This window comes from Falco punctatus, assembly GCF_963210335.1.
Source record: "Falco punctatus genome assembly, chromosome: 8".
NCBI classification, from domain to species: domain Eukaryota; kingdom Metazoa; phylum Chordata; class Aves; order Falconiformes; family Falconidae; genus Falco; species Falco punctatus.
Window position 1 is genome coordinate 43,816,366 of NC_137588.1, and position 18,984 is coordinate 43,835,349.

Genomic DNA, 18,984 nt, shown 5'->3' on the forward strand with positions numbered 1-18,984 from the left:
CAATTACTCCACCAAATACTCTGCTTATTAGTACTATGTTGTTCACATCGATAGCACTGATAGGTTACCTGCTATACTCAAAAAGAGATAAAAACCAAGTAACATGTTTACACGAGTTTCTGATGTGCTTTTAATCTTCTCTCAGGGGTGATCCAAAAGGTAAACAAGCCGAGAACTGTATGTAGCAGGTGGCCTCTTTTAACCTTTTTTTATGTACAAGTTACAGCAGGTCTTCTCTAAACCAGATGCAAACTCTTATGCCTCAACTACTGTAAGCCCCACAGGACAGTAGTAGTTTCAACATCTTTATTCATTACTCCAGCCAAACACATTAGCTCAAGTTTAACTGCCATTTACTCACAATACTGTGTGAAATCTTTAGGACAGGACATTTTTCATTTCCTTTTAATATAATAATACCAACACCATACTCTGAGTTGACACCTGCTGAGGTTTGCCTTTTTTTTTTTTAAGATCATAATTCACAAGAAATCAGTACTTTTTATGTAACAGTTTTGTTGTTTACCACACTGCTATCATAATTTTTTCCCAATGAAAAGAATGAACTTGTACTGGCCAAGGAACTAACCTATTTATGCACCTCATGTTTCACCAGTAGTTTCACATTACTACCATTCGTAAAATTCTGGTCAACACAGAAGACCTTTTCAGAAAGTTCATAAAAACATATTTAAAATACATCCAAGAAAAAAAAAAAGCGCTGCTTGTACATAAAAATTAAAACCTCTTTTTAAACACAGTTCTAACAACATGCTGCAAAGCCTTGCTCAAAATTCTCTTCTGTGGAAAAATTTCATGCCAGCACCTCCAACATTGTTTCAGATGGCTTGGGGACTTTAACACTTGTAAAGCAAATTCAGAATTCAAAGTTTACAGTAGAACTGGATTTTCTAGTTATTTTTTTACTATGTGCCTTAATTTCTACCCTTAATATGTGAATTGTTACATCTTAGCTATGATACACATTATGCACACACTGAAAACGTTGCATTTTGCAATTCTGTGGTCCAAATATTTAAATGTTTATATATGCTACTACACAAACACCTACACACTATCCAGAGCTTTAATAAACTTTCTAAAGCTGAAGCAGCAGTTCCAGTCACCAGAGAAATATTCAAATATAATTACAACTATACAAGTGACTCAGTCTATAGCTTCAAAATGTCCTCTTAAACAAGAGAAATAATTAAAAAAAAAATACCTACAATAGAACAATGTAGTTAGGACTTTAGGAATTATTAAAATTAGTCTAGGATTAACAGGTGAGTCATATAAGAATTTAGTCCATGGCTGAAATTTTACTAAATCATTTACTAAAACATTTACTAAATCGGTGACTAAAACGCATCTATGAAAACATGCACTATAGTTCAAATTGTTCCTTTTCAGTATTCAATGGAAACATACACAATTTAAGACAATATATTTATGTATCAAATCCTGAAATCACTTGTCAAATCAAAAAACGAAGGAGTTCTTCAAGTCCTATCTTCTACTGACACATTAATCTGACTACTCATGGCCTGTTCCTCAAGTCCATAACAAAAACCCCATTCTCAAGTGCTTTTTTTTTTCCAAATCAGAGAAGTCATAAAAAGGTAAAGCTCAAGTTGCCAGAGTAATTTAAGTATTTATCCTCCCCTCTCTAAAACAACTCTTTTGAAGAGAAGAGAAGGAGAAACCAGGTCAAGACAGTCCAGCTGCTGGCTGCTGGTTCTCCAGTTATGCTTTTGATCCCATGGCAACTGATACAGTATTATGAAAAACTAATAAAATAAAAAGGATAAACAACAGCTAAGGGTAGAAGTGCTATTTCATCAAAACAAACAGAAAGGATAAAAAAGAGAGGAAAAAAAGAAAAAAATTACCTCTGAACTCAAAAATGCAAATAAACATGAATTACATCATTAGAAGCCCTGTACTAGAAGTCAAAAAACAGTCTGTGAAAACCACAGAAGTAATAATCTGAAGTATTTATAAAAGAATCTGCACAGTATGAAAACTCTTCATCATCCAGCAAAATCCTTCTTCTATCTTCCCCCTTCCTATGTAAGGACACACAAATATACTGACATACACAATTGTTATTTATTTGCTCCCTGCATATCTGGCACCATAAAAAATGAGACTGTCCCAAGCTCATTTTAGAACAGAAATAGCTTGGTTTCTTTCCTCTTTTTCTTCCTGAGCAGCTAGCCCTGAACTGCCACAAGCTACAGAGAATAAATAAATAAATATTCTCAGTAGGTACTACCCAGTCGTTACACTTGGCCGCCTGCTGTCTCAAGAGAGAACAGAATGAGGGTGCTGATCGGACCAAACTTTAATAATGTCTCTGCCGGTAAAATATGGCAAAATGCAAGGGATTCCTTTGCTCTATGCATTATTCTTTAACTCTGCCATTTCCTGGGCAGCTTTTCCTTCTGAATGTTCTTTTCCTTTGATCCCAGAATTTCTGGTTTGTTTTTCACTCTGCTGAAAACAACAATAGGTTAAGGCCTACAATGACCTTCCTCCACCCACCCCACCCCCAGCCAATGTTTCCAGCTAGCCTGAGAGAGGATTACACGTACTTAATATTAAAGTGACACTGCAACATGCAGTTAGTTCAAGACTGTTTCTTATACATGGAAAATATATATGTTAGGACTAAGAACTAGGTATGGAATGTGCTATCTTCAACTCTCCCCTTCCAATTTTGACAATATTTGAGATCCAGACTATTTTTGAAACGTATGAGGCTCATCTCATCAGATATGGTGTTAGGAGAATTTAGTCAAGAAGCAGAAAAAAAAATCCTCTTCATCATAAATGGTTTCCTAGAGATGGAGAGAAGGTGAAGAAAAATGGCAGGAGTGGGGTAAAGATTGAGTTTACAAATATTACACATTATATACCTGAAAATGAAATATACACACACAAGTACAGGGAAGGAAACAGATAGGGGAAAAATCTGTAAGGTTGATGTTACAGTACATAAAATTATTCTCTGTTACATTATGTTAATGGCAGAACGGACATCAACAAACTCAATGCCAAAAGAGCTCAGTAAGGAAAAAAAATGAAGGACAGGATAATCAGTGATGACTGAAAAAACTGTGGTTAATAAACACAAACCAAAGATGGTTACTTTTCAGTCCCTCACAGAAACACATGAAGAAACCTCTATATTCATTTAAATCTTAGAAGAATTGTTATTTTTTTGGCATCCTTATTACTCCATCTACACAAATTATCAATGACACAAAACATTAAATATTAACAAAAAAACCGTAACAGCAACTACTTCAGAACAGATGTTCATCCACACAGGTAATAAACATTTTGAGAAAGAACAAAGGTATATATCCTTTTCTCAGAAGTCAGAAGTATGAAGACTTAACAAACCTAACACTGCATTTCAATCACCATGTTCACAAGCCACTGATAAAACACATCTTCCCTTAATATATCTTACTATTCTAACTGTGTTGTCATCCAAGGATGATTCCACAGTTTAACCCAGCAGCAACTGAAAAGCACTACTTCGTATTTTATGTTAGCACGCTACTGGGTTTTCTTCCACTGTGTTATTGTAGTTCCAATATTATATTTCAGTCATGTCTGAAATGCCAAAAAATAATTTTCTATTTACTTTATTATTCCAAGCATGACTTCATAGCACTTGGTCATAGCCCCATGTGAAGACTTCTATATACTCTTTTCTCATATGGGAAGTGTTCCAAAACTGATGTTTCCTTTCACTTTTATTTGCTTTTTATTCTACTTGACAGGGTGACCTGACTTAATATAGTGTCCTAGACGTTTTCTGGTTTTTTCTCTCTCCTGTCTCCCAGTAACCTGTCAAACTTGCATTGTGACTGCTGCTGAACTGATGTTTTCAACAGAACTATGCATTATGACTCCAATCTCTCTACCTGATGGCTGGTAATTAATTTAGAACCCATCACTGTGTATGTTTAGTCCATGTTATTCTTCCTGCTTCCCTCTGCCCCATGTGCCTTATTTCAAATTCATCAGTGATTAATTTCATGTAGCCACTTAAGTTTCCCAAGACTCTTCCAGTTCAGTTTGATCTTTTCATAAGCATGGTGGTTTTTCACCATGATAAAAGGGTTTTCTTGTTAACAGATAAACTCAGCCTGTGCCTTATATGGTCTTTCAAATCACAACCTACTGAAAAAAAAAATATATATATTTATCTCCTGCATTTTAGCCAAGCCATCAAAAAAATCTGAATGTCATTGTACAGACAAGCTACCCAGTAACAGAGATCAATATGTGTCTCATGAATCTGAAGTACATTGTTTGTAAACACTATTCAATAACTAGGATGAGGTCTTAGCTTACTTTTAATCTGCATGCGGTTGCTGCTTTTCAGAATAAAACTTAATAAATAAGTCAGAATTTCAGTAAATCAAAAATACATAAAGCATTTGGTGAATTCATGCTGGAAGTGAAATTTTCTTACAAAATGGGGCATAAACATGAAGTAATCTGATACCACTCTGCCTACATAACGCAACATTTTTTGAGTCAGTTTCACATTTTTATGTCCTTAAACATTACTATGGATGTTCAATAAACAAGTAGTATCTTAACTTTTATTCTGATAGTGCAGTGGAATAGGTTACAGCCAACAGGCTCAAGGCTAGACAATACCAATCACCACCACAACTGCCAAAGAAATAACTGTCTTTTCAAGAAGTTGAAGCAATACAAAACGAGAGGTCCGTTATGCCCTTTTTTCAGGGGAACAGTTGAGGCCTTAATAGTTTTGACCTGAAAAATGGACAAAAACTGATTCTGTGAATGTCTTTTCATGGCTAGCAAGACAGGCAAACAACTCACAAGTACCAGTCATTTACTTGTCATCCTACTTCTTCCTCTCCAAGTAAACCATCACAAACTTAAGAATTAAAAAATACGAATGAAAAAGAATTTGATAATCGGTCATACCAGCAACTATTCCTCCTTACAAAGCCAGAGAAACCTTTGGACACAGTACTAGATCACTCTACATCCAAAACAATACATGACTCTTCGTTTCCACCCTTGACATTCTGAGTTCATAAATAACATCACTAAATAACACACGTAACTTCTCTGAACTGTTCCTTTATTTCTGTTGACAGAAAGGCTGACAAGAACTATCTACCAATCGGTCTAATGCTGTACGTAAACAGAGGTCACTGCGCATCTCCAGACTGACTAAATCCTAACATGATAGAATGCAACTTTTGCTTCTGAACATCAAGCGCTGTATACCTCAAACATTCTTCTGAGACACCTCTGAAAAAAGTGTGTGTTTAAGTGTTTGTCACTGCTTTGTACAATCAGCAGTTCTCACTAAACAACATTACTATAACTTGCAGCGCTGGTTTTGGCCAAGAATTTTGATTTACTATTTCTGGATCACCTTCTCCGTCACGGGGTCTCCCCCAGAAGTTAGCATATTATTTTTTTCTTAAAACATCTGAAATTACTATTATAAAGAACCAGACTTTAAACTTGGCACACAAATAGCTCTTTAAAATTCAAGCAAACTTTTGCAGAGAACTACAAATTGTTTATTGAGTTACGAATCCCTCAAATTATTTATGGAAACAGACAACTGTAATGGGCGGCTCAAATGAAAAACAAGATTTGTGTATATAAAGAATATAATATAATGAAAACAAAGATTTATACAGATCACCTAACCACTCTAGCACTCAAATTACCTATATTGTTGCCTATGCTGCTGGAAGCAACAGGGACAACAAACATTAAATAATAAACCCTTCTGCCAGTCCAAGTTTTACAAAATTAATAGAATGCAGGCCAGTTCTGTTGAGGTCTATGTATGAAGAAAAAAAAAAAGTAGCTCAGCTTTACCAACGACTATGACACAGATCATTCCAGGATGATTGCTTGTGTATTTATTTTAAGCTCTTCACAAGATACCAAAACTAAAATAATTATATACATTAAGCATTTAGAAGCAAAGAAATAAAAAAAGTGATTGCCCCCCCACATGCCTGAAGTCTTTGAACTATTAATGGATGTCGCAAAACACAAAATTAATTTCCCTGACTGCAAAAAGACTGTAGGCTATATTTAAATGGTACGCTGTATAAAACACTTCTATCAACAAAAACTTTGCAAGATGCTGTATATCCTTAATATCGTAATTGTTAACACTGAAAATTTTCCGGCATCTGCAAGAGTCAAAAGAGTATAAATTTACTTCAATGATAATCAAAAACAGCTTGACACATAGAAAAACATCTCTCAAAAAAACAGGTAAGTATTCCAAGCTCCTCTATATCTTTATCACATACAAACAAAAGGGAAATCACCTCACATAATCTGTTCCTTTTACTTCCTCATACCAGGAGAAAAAGGGGCATTTTATAACTGACTTCACTTACTAGTGCACTTAACATTAATTTTACCCTAAAATAAGTGACAGCAAGTTCCTTCCTTCTCCGCATGCCCTCTGAATATACCTTTGCTTGACAAATACACTCCTTCACACAGTCGTAAAAAACTACTTCAAAACTAACCCTCTGGACAATGCTCAACTATGGAATCGATACTTCCCACTCCTGTTCAAAAATACATTTGGTTCAAGGAGGACAACTTGCTATACATTGAAGCCTTAAGGGGGGGAAATAAGGCTTGAAAAGCACTTCAAGAGAAGAAAAAAAAGGTGACAACTGCAGAAGAATTTAGTGCTAGTATCAGTTAAATGCCAAACAATAAAGGATCTTCAGTAACAGTCTGTTGTCATTTTAAGAATATATTCTTTCCTCAAGGCTCTTTTCTAAAATTTACTTCTCCAAACACCCCTACATGCATTAAGTAACAAGTAAACTATACAAACCCTTTAATATTATTTTTATTTGGTAGCTATCAGAAAGTTAGGAGAAGAGAAAAAAAGAAAAAAAAAAACAAAACCCAAACTTGCCAAATGGAAGGCCCCCAGTATGCCATCCAAAGACTCAGCAGTTTGTGACATCCTTGTTATGCGTACAAACACCCACCAACTCCGCTTAAACCCTATCCTCCAAATCTTTATCAGACACATTCAAGGTATGGCTAAATTGGAGTGCTTTCTCTACTACATTTTCAAAAAGATAAAGAATTATTGGAATGTATTACTGGGATTTTTTTGCAATTATCTACATCTTTCCATCTTTAAGACTTTGGATCTCAACTTTCTTCCCATTTCTCAGACTTTCTTCAGGATCAGTAGTTTTTTAACATGGTCTATATTGACATGGTGAAAAAAATTCAATCACTGTCTGCTGTTAGTAGACTATTCCCAAACAGTGTTTTGGGGCGGGGGATGGGGGGAAGGAGGGGGGGGGGGGGGGCGGGAAGAAAAGCATCCATTTGCTTCTTTGGAATCCCACTTAAGGTAATTTCCCTGGAAGAGCCCAAATGGCAACTCATATTTTTTCTAATACTAGACTAGGCATGTAATGAAACCAGAGCAATTCTCCTAGCCTTGAAAGCTCCTACAACCGTGCTATAAAGAATTTGTTTCTGGCATTACAGCTGTCATAGAAGTTGGGTCCCCAAATGACCTAACTATTGAGCATTCTTCTCTCCTGCCTCACTTTTCTCCTAAACCACACAGCTGAATTCTCAACTACTCTCTGATCCAGCTCTTCCATCAACACTGGTAAGAACTAGTGAGGTGCTTAAGGGTAACTCCAAGGATGAAAAATGATCAGAGCTGCAATAGAAAAACACAGGTTTGCATTTCTTACAGTTTAGACTTTTTAAATTTGCTGTAACTATTTAGAAAAGACAACAGCTGTAGGGAGCGCTAGTATCTTTTATTAACTCAACTGACAGAGCTTGATAAACTAGACTCTCTTTCAGGCATGTATGCCTGATATTTTTAACTCACTGGCTCTAACACAGTAGTGAACCTTCCTTAATGTTCCAAAGGAAATAAGGATGTTCAGAAAAATGAGTTTTATAGTCAAAAGTATAGTTGTCCGTTTACAAATTCCAGTTACTAGGACAAGCAAAGATACAGAAAAGTTATCAAACTAAGTTCATAAACTAATGGAAATGCCTCACTTGATTTCTAACCTGGAAAGCAAAACTGAAAGGGTGCGAGGGGGAAGATCAACTTTACTAACACAGCTTACATATATTACTAATCAATATTTCTAAGTATGTATTTTTCACATTATGACAACAGATAAGCTTGTCCATGTAAGAGTACCGTCATTTCTAATATATCCATTATTTTTTCCATGTAATAGCAAGACTGTGCTTACTACTGTTTTACTACACCATCATTTTGCGCAATGTAATCACATTATACTTCTGGGTTTTCCTCCAAAATCACTGGCATCAAGTGCATGAAAACCACAAATTTCAGCAACTACAGCTTTAGAAAGGTAACCTTGGCTAAATCTAACAAAGACTTCTTACTGAGAACAACAAAAGCTACCAAAGGACTACCAAGGTTGGCTGACGTTGCTTTTTTAGTCTGGTTTACATAACAACATATTGTATTTAAGATGTATGTCTCTGCGCTCTCTTACAGGTTTTTTTAAGTTCACAGTTTATCATTTTATTCAGTATTTAGTTAAAATTAAATATTTAATACCGAGGCTGCTCTATGATGCAAGCACAGCTAAAATGAAAGGCATCTGCGGCTGCAGTGACCAGATTTCAAATGCAGGTAGATCAATTAAAAAAAACAAAATAATGCTCAAGCACAGCCTCCATGTGCAAGTAGAATGGTTTACAATAGCTTGCAAATGACTATGTGCCTGCTGTAACTAGCTGTTCTTAAATTATGAAAATGCAACCAATTCATTTTAAAGTCAAATCCCAGCACTATTTCTACAGGGAAATCCCAGTAGTTTTTGATTGTTCTACATGTTATTCTGTTAAGGATACAAATAGCTTCAGAACAAATAGGACCACACCATCCACCATCGGTGTTTTACGCACTAAGTCCATTAGCACAGCAGGGGTTGTCAATCTCTGGAACTTTCCTGTAACAGCTCAGGCAATATAACAATGATCTCCCAGCCAAAAAAATAAATCTAAAAAAAGACTGAAAATACACTCAGCAGCATACACAAAAGCCCCTCTTGCCAAGCTAACGCTTTTTTGCTTTAGCCAATCAGATGGTCAGCCCTGACCTGCTTGAAGGCTTGCTTCAAACACTTAAAAACATCAATCATAAAAACAAAGACAGGACATTGAATTATACAGTATTAACCTCCAGGGTTTGCATACAAAGACCTTAGATTTATTTATGTCCTAGCAGGTTAAGAGCTTCAGTACGCTGTTCTTTACACCAAACTGGCTGCCAATTTGATGAACCTCTCTGCCCTCAGCAGGAGTACAGTGTCTTTGATTAATGAGTACATGCTTGTGGAGAAGTATAGGAACAGAAAATGGGTCAAAATCCACACAATCATGTCCCTATGCAACTGACTGACCACTGCAACCATTTTCATCAAACTGGTTTTCTTTTGTACATGAAAAGACGGAGGGCTGAAGACGGGGTTGTGGGTTTACTTGCAGATTATATTTAGATACCACACACCACTGTTCTAATATGCGATGCATTGCTTATTGAAGAATCTTTCAATGTTAGAAAAACATGAATTAATAAAAATAGATTAATAAATAGGGTCACAATCCAAAAAAGTTAGCTACGTATTCAAAGTGAAGGAAAAAATACTCCCTTGGAAGATTTCTAAAGTTTTAGCTTCTTGTCCAGCAGTCTCACAACTGAGATTCAAGCTCAAGAACAGCTAGGCAGAGTATTTTGTGACTTTAAATCACTGTATTTAATAAATATTCTGAAGAAAATTTAGCTTACACTTCCTGTAATTTCCAAGAAGACACCAGTAGGGTTTTCCATTATCCAAACATATAAATTCCTCATTATCCCTTCCGACAATTCCAGAGCAGAAGTAAGTTCTGTGTGATGCTCCAAAAAGAAGACACTGACTATCACTGCATTGTTTCTAAACTTACCTTCTTTTCCAAGGTTTTATACTGCAAACATTATGCAAGACAAGTCTTCATATTCAGCAGTCCCATTGATTTCAATGGGACCATGACTAATATAAACAGTCTATCAGGTAGACCAATTTTTCAGATGGTGCCTTTACATTTTTAGTAGTTTGAATTTTAAGGTTTTGTAACCTTAAATTTACATTTAAGTAATTCCTCCCTCAGGGGCTAGAAAAATCTCTGCAATCTCTTATTGCAAACTACCAAGGCTTAACCCATTCAGCTCTTCACAATGCCTGACCTACATCAAGTGAAAAGAGTCTTATGTCCTTTACACACAGAAAACAAGACATATAGGAGGCCCTGCTCAATGTAAGTAGGAAGGCGAAGAGAGAGATTCTACATCAATGGCAACAGGCATCATCCTTCTGAAAGAATAAAACACACACAAAAAGATGTGTTGGGCTTGTCAGTAAGTCCATACTACCGCAGATTATGTCTGAGAAATCATCTGTCACTACGTAAGGTTTTAAAAAAATGTGTAATTTGATATTTGTTTTCCTAACCGACCTGAAAAAAACTTCACTTCAGTGCAAAAACTAGGAATTTCATCAAATGCATAAAATTCTGTTAAACTAAGCACAGGAACACTCTGTATACTCCTTCCCTTGTTTCTACATTAAAAAGCTGAAACAAACATAAGGCTTTCTCATTCTCTGAGGGTGTTTCTTTCACCTGGTGAATGCTAATATTGCAATAAAATAAATCGCAATTTCTTTCCCCCAAAAAAAAAACCCAAAAATTCCAAATAATACTGTAAAATTACTAAGTTTTTGTTTTGTTTCCATTTAAATCTCAAGAGAACTTCTGTATCAGACTTTAAAAACTATATTTGATTTTCTTTTTTTAAGGAATAGTTCAAGACTATGACATTATACAACTGTAAATTTAGGGCAGTAAAGGGATAAAAGAGTAAGCAAGAACTTAGCACAGCCAATACATGACACTGTGTGTCAATTGAATTAAATGTTCTACATTTTTTTTTAATTAAAAATTGTACAATTATGAAACACAGTAACAGAAAAGTACTGCATCTTGCTTGGCCCTTCTGTACAGGCTGGGTGAAAACACGGTCCCAATTTCTTTTAATGACTATATGCACTGAACTCAGCTACTGGTGTAGCATTACTCTGCAGAGCAACAAACACCCACTTCAGTTTTCAAGGCAACATCTACACAACACACAACAGTTTTTCTTTCTACCCCTACCACCAACTTCTTGCCATGTAGGTAAAAGACTAAATCCTTCCATGCATCAGAGTCCTCATCTGTGTAACAGTAAAACTAATACATTCTCACCTTCATAAAAGTATTAAGAAACACACACAAAAAAATTGATGTGAACCTACTATTTTCCTTACACAAATCCTTCTGGGGACTCCTTGTCCAATTGTTTGTTGCTTTATTCACTCCCCCCTCCTCCTCTTTTTTTTTTTTTTTAAATAAGCAGGCCATATTTGGGGCGGGGGAGGATCCATTTTCTCTAATCTTACTAACACAGTATCCTTGTTTCTGTTCCTGATCAGTAAAAAGTAACCAGGGAAGAATTCCAAACCTCTACCACTCACTCAAAATCCAGATGCACTTTATTTCTACCATTACAGAGAAAGAATACAGTAAAATAGTTTTAAAGCAAAAATGTAGCAGCATAACTGAAAAAAATTAAAACACATAAATGTCACATCACAAAGAGGACATTTCTTTTTCTTCTTTGATGTGGTGGGGAAGATAATCTTCACATTATGCAGAACTCAAAATTCAGGTATCTTCACCACAAACTTCCAATTTCTTTAAAATATGTTGACCAGCACATACTTACTACATTTTGTCAACGTTCAGGACGTTGTAAACTACCCAACAATCACAAACGCACTGCTGCCATTGACACACATGTCAGCATTTCTTCTGATGGCAATTTATAATCACAAACTAATTTATAATTGATGGTATGACATAGCTTACTGAATGTACTGTAGTAAAACAGAATTAACTCAGAAGTCAAATGATACTTGGGAGGAAACTGGTAGACTTTGGGAATCTCCATTGGGCTGAATTATTTAAGTGATGAAAAAATGAGTATCACTGTTGTGTAATCTTCTATTACAATAAAGTTTGCTGGTTAAAAAAAAAATAAAATTAAAAAACCTACACCAAACAAACACACACACCCCAAAAAAAGACCCCACTATTTAGTTTTAGTTAAAGATACCTATATTAGGGCCTGGGGGGGGAACCACAGAATTACAGTGAAGCAATTTGAACTGTGGGATGCTCTTATTGTGTCAGGGCGGGTGCGTGTAGCAAATTGCATTTTTGGTTGTGCTAAGTCTACCTCCCAGTAGCTAAAACCTCTTGATCTCAAACATTCCATTACAAAAATAATATGACACTAGAAGTAGTCAAGTACTAATGCCTCCTTTCCCTAATTCAGGGAGAGGAGACAGAGAGCACAAACTTCCTTTTCTTTGCAATTGTGATATTCCGCATCTTGTGTAGGAACAGAGAAGTAGCAACAAAGACGTTAACAACTGCAGTTCAAGCTGGGAGTGACTGTTCTGTTTCAATCCAATGACACCACTAATGGCTTCTTAGCAGTTCCATCAAATCAACCAGCTGTCAAGTTGATGCATCAGAAGGAAGTTATGCACTCCCATAAGAAAAAGCCACACATCAGGATGTTTTGCAAAACATCTGCTCCTTTATGCTGCAGTATTACAATAAACACGCAAACAAAGAAAACGAGAAAAAGGGCAACAGGACCTAAAAAGAAAGACTTCCACTACTGTATCTGTGTTTTCAGTGTCTCCCAAAACGACAAAAAAAGTCAGTCTTGCAGCCCTTTCTTCTTATCATAAGGTCAGTATAAAGATTACAAAAATATACCGCAGTGGTCAACCAATGCTTATTCCATCCATCATATAAAAAATATTGCTAATTTATCTTTTGAAAATGCAAAGCATCTTATTCCATGTTCATGAAGATTTTTCTCACCAAAAGCTACAAAGCATGTATTATCTTTCCCCCAACACTATTCAAATAATTTTACAGTGTTATTGACAACCTACAATACTCCACAAGAATGAATCTTAAAAACAATTACCTTCCGTGGCAACACTGACTTGGTAAGGAACCCAGTTCAGTTAAAAAAAAAAAAATTATGATGTGAAATACCAGTACCACAATCTAGTTTATTTTCAATAAACTTCAGTCACAAAACCTTATTTTGCGTTACTCAGAACAGACTTAAGTCAGTAATGAAAAGGGAAAACTGCCTGATCCTCTGAAGAAACATTTTTTACTCTCCATACAAAGGACTTTATCACAACCTGACATACATACTCCACTGCTTGCAAGGAACTGGTACCATCTATGATTAAATACCCCCTGCTTGAAGCAAATACAAAATTTCTTTAACATCGAAGAGATCCCTTAGCAACTCCTAATGCTTCCTCCATACACACTTAAAAATCACCTTGGCTGCCATTTGCCTAATATTATGTAGTTTATTGATTTGTAGGATTATGATAAAAACGTGTACGTAGTTTTATAGGTATGAGATCGTTTTCTGAAACCACTTACCCTCTGTTGCTCACCATTTATAATCTGTCAAATCTTCTAGACCTTTGTTGCATGTATAATTTAAAACCATCTGTTGTACATGCTTTCAACTATTTGAACATTTTCCTCTACCTGATATCCACACAGCTAATAAATACTCAGTTCAACCACAATTTCTGATGCATTTAAAGACAAAACAAAACAAAAAAATCAACACACACACACCCCCCTCAAGGTAAGCCTCTGACATTTGTTCCAACATAACCCCAAAGAACGCTTTAGGTACATCATTCAATACTGACAAGAAACAAGAAGTCTTGACATACTAACAGCTATCCCTATTACCATCTATGTTAACGGTTGTTAATGTTTTTCCCAACCCTGAAGAGAAAGAAAATGCAAATTAAATACAGGCAGTTTCATGTTCTCGTTAGTGTGATTGTAAATATGCAGCAAGTAAGACAGGTATAGGAAAAAGAATGGAAAAGCAAAACTTCATCTATAATAGTTACTCCTTATCAAGTACCCCATGTTTCTCTAAGTCGTATCATGTGACCAGAAAAACTTACGAGATTTTTTTTTAAAAAGTGCAATTAAGAATTAACAGAACAGAACCTTTTATTGTTTCCCTTTTCACAACAGCTGACACAAAGCCTGTAGCCAGAGGTAAAGACATTTGTAAATATTTTTTTTCGAAAGAGTTTAGCATAGTAACTACGTTTTGCCACCTACATTATACAGTATCTGGAACATAACGCAAACCGCATGTAATACACATATAGGTACTTTCCAAGCAGCACCTTTTAACAATATAGCTTAGTAAATTTGTTCCTTCCAAACAGGTCCCCCAAATCTGTCACTTAAAAACGGAACAATTGTGTATTTCCATTCCTTATCCCAAGTTGAAACTGTTTATTCCTCAGGGAAGAGTCTGTACCGAGTGTTCCATGTAAACTTCATGTCAGATTACTACTTCCCATAAACCAAAATAATGCAAATCTCCAGATGATTCGTTATTTAACATAAGAACTTTGGAATGTTGGGTTTTTTTTAACTACGCAAGCATCACGTATTATATACCAAGGGCCGGGGGGGGGGGTTAAAAAAAAAATAAAAAAGGCGGGGTGGTGGGAGAAGAAATAACCGAAAAGCACGATTATTTCCCTACCTGTTACAAACCCAGACGCCAGATAAAGCAGCATGTTGGTCTTAACACTCCCTGAACGTGCAGGCTCAACTAGGCACCTTTCTCTTTAACGCGCCGTTTGCAGCACGTTGTTATCAGGAATTCCGGGGGAAAGCACAGGCTCTTGGAAAAATTCCCCTTAAACTTTACATGACGTCACTGTCCGTCCCTGTAACATTTCCTAAACTTTGAGTCTCATCCAAAAGGACTTTCGGGATTTCCACTCATTCCCTCCGAAAAGAGACGGACAGACTTGGGAATAACAATTTACCCAAGATGGCGAAAGGCTCGTTGTTTAGAGGGCAGAAAAATGGAGGATATTGTAATATACACAAAGGGATGAATTTCAGCAACTCGGCCCAGGGCTGCAGCTGCTTGTTCTCTTTATAAGGAAGCGGCACGCACAAAAGATGAGGGCAGAGGGGCCCGGCGCCCGCTCCTGCCCCACGCCAGCGCACCCCGCGCAGGCAGGCGCGCCCGCGCTGCCGTTGCGGAGCCCGGGAGACGCGGGTGGAGAGGCGGAGCGCGCTCCCGCCGCCGCGGCCCCCTCCCCGCCGCCGCTCCGCGCGGCCCCGCCGGGCGCCTCACGCCGCTCCGCGCCCGCGCGCTGCCGGTCGGCACGCCTGGCCAGTCAGCACCGGCCGGTGGGGCCGCGCCTGCACGGGGCCGCAGGGAGCGCAGCGACGGCGGCCGGAGCCGCGGGGCAGCGACGGCCCAGCGGGGCCGGGGGCCTGCGCGCAGCCCACCGCGCCACACAAAAGAGCCGTCCCGGCGGCCGCCGCCAGCCGCTGCGCCGCCCAGAAGGCTACGGGCGGCCGCCAGCGGAGACGTGACCGGCGCCGCCGGGCCGAGGGACGGGCTCGCGGCCGCCAGGAAAGTTTAAAATCGCGTGGGACCCGGGCCGGGCCGTCCCGTCCCGTCCCGCCCCGACCGCTTCCCTGCGCCTCGCCGCCCCCGGCCGCAGCCCTGCCCGGGCAGGGCCCCGCGGCAGAACCTGCGCTGGCGCCCGGAGACGCGGCCGGCCCACCACAACAAAGGGGCGATACGCGCTGGCAGGGGAGCGCTCCGCCTGGGGCCCGCCGCCCCAGCAGGGCACCCCGCGCCGCCCTGACGCGTTAGCTCGCCGTCCGTGAGGCGAACCCCCCTCCGGGGCGGCGGCCGCAACTCACCTCCGCAGTTCGGCAGAGCGCTGCCTGCGTCCCGGGCGGCGGCGGGCCGGGCGGTGCGAGCCGGCGGGCCGCCCCAGCCCAACGCTCTCCGGAGTCTAACGCAGCTCGGGGAGGGGGCGGGGGCGCGCGCGAGGGCGGGGGCGTGTGCGCGGGAGCGCGCGCGGCGGGCGCAACGGCGGCCGCCCCGTGCCCCCGGCCAGGCCGCGCCGGTCCCGCCTCGGGGCTCGCGGGGCTCGGCCAGCCCGTGGTGACGTCACCGCCCCGCTCCGCGCTCCCCGGCCAGGCGGCTGCCGGCAGTGGAGCAGGCGGGCGGTGGGGCTGAGTCGCCTCCCTCCCCCCGGCCCCGGTAACGAGCGAGCCACCGAGCCACCAGCCCGCAGGAGGAGCGGGGGAACGAGCTGCGCGCCCGCAGCCCCCAGCGCAGCCCCGTTCTGTCCGGAGAAAGTTGCCCGCGGTTCGTGGTTTCGAACAACGCCAGGCGGCTGCGGGGCTGCCTTGCGTCGGTTTTTTAATGACGGGTTTTACCGATCGGGGGAGAAACAGGGTTGTCCACCTTAAGCACCGAAATAAATTCTTGGGCTGCAGATGTAAGTTCAGGTAAAAAAAAAAAAAAATGCAAAGAATCCGTGATACAAATAGCCATCTACTGAAAAAAAAATATAAAAAATACCAAAACCCAAAAACCAGCAGAAGGAAAAAAAGCGACCCATTTCGAAAGAGGAGACGTTTTACAGAAGCCTAGCAAAGCAGAAATCCACCGTGGAAGTAATGTTCAACTTGCATGCTCTAGACGAACTAGGTAAATTACATTCAAGCGAAACGGGTAACAGGGGCGGGGGAATTAAAGTTACGGGGAAGTATTGATATTCACCAGCTATTGACACAAAAATTAAAAAAAAAAAAAAAAAAAAAAAAAACAAACACCAAACCACAGTCCAGCTTCTAAACACCAACGTTCTCGCCTCGCCTGCCACAGCCTATACAGGTGATTTGTAAAAGCTGCGTTTCCCGGTGCCAGCCCCCCAGACCGCAGGCGTGGTGCCCTCCTCCCTGGCACAGCCCCAGCCTCGGGCAGGGTTGAAGTACACTTCAGAGCCACGGGACTGCTCCCCCTAAACCCTAACGCTGTAGCTTTAAAGTTACACCACAGTGCAGCGGAGGAAATCTCCAGTGATTTCAGTACAAGCTAGTAAAAAAATTGCGCTCGCAGAATTGAAGAATACGCAAGCTCCTTAACCTTGTTAAATGCTACCTACAAGCATTTTAAAAATCAACGTTATTTCTAAATAAAGCTGATCTCAGCATAAAGAAATATGCATATGTAGAAAGATGCCATTGTTTTCTGTTTCCTCTTCAGCCACTGGCTGTGATTTTAATTGTGCTGGAGGATCTTCATTAGTATTAACACATGGGGAGATTTCACAAAGCTGCTTCATTAGAGAAAAAAAAAAGCTTGGCAGACTAGCTCTTTTTGCATGCAATGAGAATGTCAGCCTTACCTCGGTCATTTGTAACATAATAAGTGCAAGCACAATGATTGCAATGCAGGAACACGGGGGGGAAGGGCAAAAATGCTGCCTAATACGGATATGAGAAAAGAAAGCTTCTCATTACACAGTAAAATGTATGCTAAAAATTAGTGAAGATGATGTCTCACGAGACTCATGCTAAATACATTAATGTGCTGATATGTTTTTAATTGTTATTTTTGTACTAGTTTATTTTGTTCCCAGGATTCACATCCAGCAGCAAAGGCTTGCTAGCGTTTATTGATTTTTTTTGTCCACCACATTCCCGGAATACAGATTTTAATCATTTCCCTACACCACACAGTAATTTCATTTAAAAATGGAACCTTCCATCCCCAGAAAGGCATTTAATTTCAATGACACACAATTTCTTTTAGCAGCAAACTGTCTCAACAGTAAAAGCTGGCCTAAGGTTCAAATGCATAATTTAGTCCTGAGTTCTCCATGCTCTGCATTCCTTTGAAGCTATAATTTGACTAACTACCTAATAACTGTAATAAGGACAATGATTTCCTTATAATATGTTATTAACCCATATTTAATTAACTCGGAGGCCAAGCTCTGTACATGTTTGATTGGGTCAGTACCTCTCTAACCTCAAAATTTACTAATAATGGTCTTGAAAAAGGAGTGTGGGATAAGAATGAGTATGGGTACAATAAATAGCTGTTTTGCTCAGAATGTTATGCATCAAAAACTCATGCATTTTCCAAGACAACAATATTGTCACTCAGGAGGTAACAGGATTTTTTGAGGGGAAACAAACAATGAGTTTAGATAATTCACTATCAAATCTACTGGTGTTATGCATGTATTTAATATCTTTCCTTGTAACATTTAAAATAAATTTTACTATCTATTATTATGACTGCTCTAAATAACCATTCTAAATATATATTTTGCTTTTAATAAGGCAAACCATAGTATCTTGTGAAAAATAAAGATATGCGTATGTTTAGACAATATTATGTAATCTTTGTTTTCTGTAATGCTCAGCAGGATAGAATTTAATCAGTTTGAATACAGAACCGCAAGCCCCAACACACACTTCTCTTCACTGAGTTCAGTGAACTATCCAAACTTAAGCCACTGGGATATATTTGACATCAGAATGTGAACAATATATTTCTCGTTGCACTGAATTTGGCCTTCAGTCAACAATTTAAAATAGTTTTAGGTAACTACTAGTATTTTATAGTCCACACCCAAGGTATTTTTTAAAAGTTATTGTTTTTCCATTGGTCACAAACACATCATTTTGACTACTACAAAACTTACTACATTTTTTAAAATGTATTAACAATTCCTTTGTTTTAATATGCTTATTCAACAGAAGCTGTTCTTAGTGGATGCTACTGATGCATTTAAAGTGATAACTATTACATCAGAAGTGCTCCTAGCTTTCAAAATTGGCTGTTCTCCCCCAGGCAATATTAAAGGTGTAATTCTCAATTTAAAAAAATGCAGATTC

The 18,984-nt window shown here is 39.1% G+C and overlaps 1 protein-coding gene across 3 annotated transcripts in view; it reads right to left on the reverse strand.

Annotated features, from left to right (window-relative positions):
- Positions 1 to 16,701, reverse strand: part of BAZ2B (bromodomain adjacent to zinc finger domain 2B) — a 157,869-nt gene extending 141,168 nt beyond the window's left edge. The window contains exon 1 of one of the 3 annotated variants that reach the window (XM_080398660.1): positions 15,985 to 16,701. The gene's annotated coding sequence lies outside the window, so the exon portion shown is untranslated. Of the gene's footprint in view, positions 1 to 14,797; positions 15,965 to 15,984 lie in introns of those variants that run through there. The other 2 variants (XM_080398650.1, XM_080398649.1) reach the window with 2 other exon arrangements.
- Positions 16,702 to 18,984: the final 2,283 nt, after the last annotated feature.